Raw genomic sequence first — 2,729 nt, forward strand, 5'->3', positions numbered from 1 at the left:
GCTAAAACTGATGAGAAATGCGGTGACTGGGTGTTTTAGGACAAATTAATGATACAAGAAAATAACTAAGATAAAAAAATAAACATAAACCTTACCTCAGAAAAGCTGGACCATTACACACAAGAAATACAAAGTAAGCCCTGCAAAACAACTGGTACTTGGTTTAACTTAATGCTGGTTACAAAACATATATGAGAGGGGGTAAAAGCGTCCTCCTCTCTGGACTACTGTGTCCAAACTAACTTGCACGGACTGGCGGGTTTTAAGGTCCAGTGAACTGAGGTTCAGTGAAGGATATGTACAGTAATAACACATTTAAAATGAAGGGGTTCCCCATGGGATATTTACATGAAATTTAAAATATACATTACCAAAAGTATGATAGGATGATTTTAATGTGACAATGTATTAGCATATGAGGTTTGATAAAAATATTATGAATGGTTTCTTTAAAACTGAGTTAAAGACAAATTGAGAAAAGTGAGGTCAAGGTCAAAGGAAAGGTCAAGATCAAAAAATGTTGATGCAGTTGAATAGCTCTCATCAGTATGTATCAGCATATGAAGTTTGATAACACTATCTTGAATAGTATCTTTAAAACTGAGCTAAAAACTTATTTAAGAAAAGTGAGGTCAAGGTCAAAGGAAAGGTCAAGGTCAAAAAATGTTGATGCAGTTGCATAGCTCTCATCAATATCTATTAGCATATGAAGTTTGATAAAAATATCTTGGATAGTTTCTTTGAAACTGAGCTTTGAACAGAGCTAATCGCAAAGTGTGACAGAAGGATAGATGGAAGGACGGAAGACGGACATGACAAACACTATATGCCTCGGCCATATTCATGGCAGGGCATAAAAAAAAGGAACTCAAGTTGGAGAAAGATTGATTACTAAAGAGCACATATCATGGAACCTTTGCAAAAACTTATTTTATTATATGTTTATGTGCATTTATTTCTCTGTAGATCAGGACAACCAATCAAATGCTACAAAGACCACAGCAATCAATCAAACACTTGCTAGACATTCTCGATCATGTTAGAGAATTAAAAAAAAGAAAAAGGATCACAGGCACAAATCCAGGAATTTTTTTCCAAAGGGGCGGGGTGGGGGGGGGGGTTCCGCCTCAGTCAAAAAAAATTCTCCTACCCAGAAATTTCTTGACAAGCCAAAAAAATAAACTTTTAGATAAGTAAGGTCAAGGTCAAATGAAAGGCCAAGGTCAAACAAATGTTAATGCAGTTGAACAGCTCTGATCAATATGTATAAGCATATAAAATTTGATAAAAATATCTCAAGTTTCTTTGACTGATTGATGTATGTTGTTTAACGTCCAATTGAGAATTTTTCACTCATATAGAGACATCACCATATACTGGTGAAGAGCTTCAAATTTAGACCTTTACTTGTCACTCATGGCCATTGAGCAGTGAGGGTTCTTTATCATGTCAATGCCTACCGTGACATGGGGCCTCAGGTTTTAAGGTCTCATCTGAAAGACCTGCAACTTTCACTTCAAAGTGCTGAGCGCTTGGCGAAAAAACAGTTGCAAGTTTCTTTGAAATTGATATATTCACTAATTTAAAGAGAGTAAGGTCAAGGTCAAAGGAGAGGTCAAGGTAATAAATTTTGATGCAGTTGAATAGCTCTCATCAATATGTCTCAGCATATGAAGTTTGATAATAATACCATGAATAATTTCTTTGAAACTAAGCTAAACACAAATTTTAGAAAAGTAAAGTCAAAGGTCAAAAGAAAGGTCAAGGTCAAAAGATGTTGATTAAGTTGAATTATTGTCATGAGTATGTATCAGGATATAAGGTTGAATAGAAATATCTTGAACTGTTTCTTTCAAAGAACTATGCACGCTAACTCTCGATTCCCGCCTACATTTTACACCTATTTAATTTAATACTAATGGCAATTTGGCCATAAAATCTTTGTTGAATGCAAAGAAAAGTTCATTGGTAATTGATTAATATTTTTTATACCAGTGTTAAATAGTTAATTACTCTTACTTCCAGCTCTTTTTATAAGGGGGGTAGACGATGTTTTCCATTGAAATCAGGCTTGAAAGCATCACCATATTTTAAAATATTCTTGGATATGGATAAATGTTCTTTAAATCTTTCCTTATGTTTTATGCATATAAAATTAAACATATGTATTTGATAAAATACAACGTTAAAGTTGTAAAACCCTTCGAAATTAGTGAAAAAATGAGCATTTCTGTCGTTTTTTTGTCTGTAAACATATGTCCCCCCCCCCCCCCCCCAGTGAAACACAAAAAGCTTTGGTATGAATTTGTGAAATAACAATTCATATTACCCGTGAAAAGGAATTTGGAATTTTTGTTTCACTGGGGAGAAAGATATTTTAAAAATATTTTCCATTTTCTGTTGATTTCTATAGTGAAAAACACAAGTTTTACCAAAATTTTAGAGTTATCTCTCTTTGTTTCCCCAAATAAGTAATGTTTCATGAAAATTCATATAAATATCTATATAAATACATGTATGAAAAATCATTTAAATATGTTAACTTTTGAAAATTGACTTGGAGGTAGGCGGGAGAACAATACGATCATTCGCAGTTCTTTGTACTAAATATAAATTTAAGAAAAGTAAGGTCAAAGGAAAGGTCAAGGTAAAAAAAAATGTTGATATCCATGGTACGGCATAAAAATCATATCAAACCATGGGAGATCATATATATATATATATATATA

Source organism: Saccostrea echinata, unplaced genomic scaffold (genome assembly GCF_033153115.1).
Source record: "Saccostrea echinata isolate AGI-Se365-2 ecotype Australia unplaced genomic scaffold, CSIRO_AGI_Sech_v1 ptg000009l, whole genome shotgun sequence".
Classification (NCBI taxonomy): domain Eukaryota; kingdom Metazoa; phylum Mollusca; class Bivalvia; order Ostreida; family Ostreidae; genus Saccostrea; species Saccostrea echinata.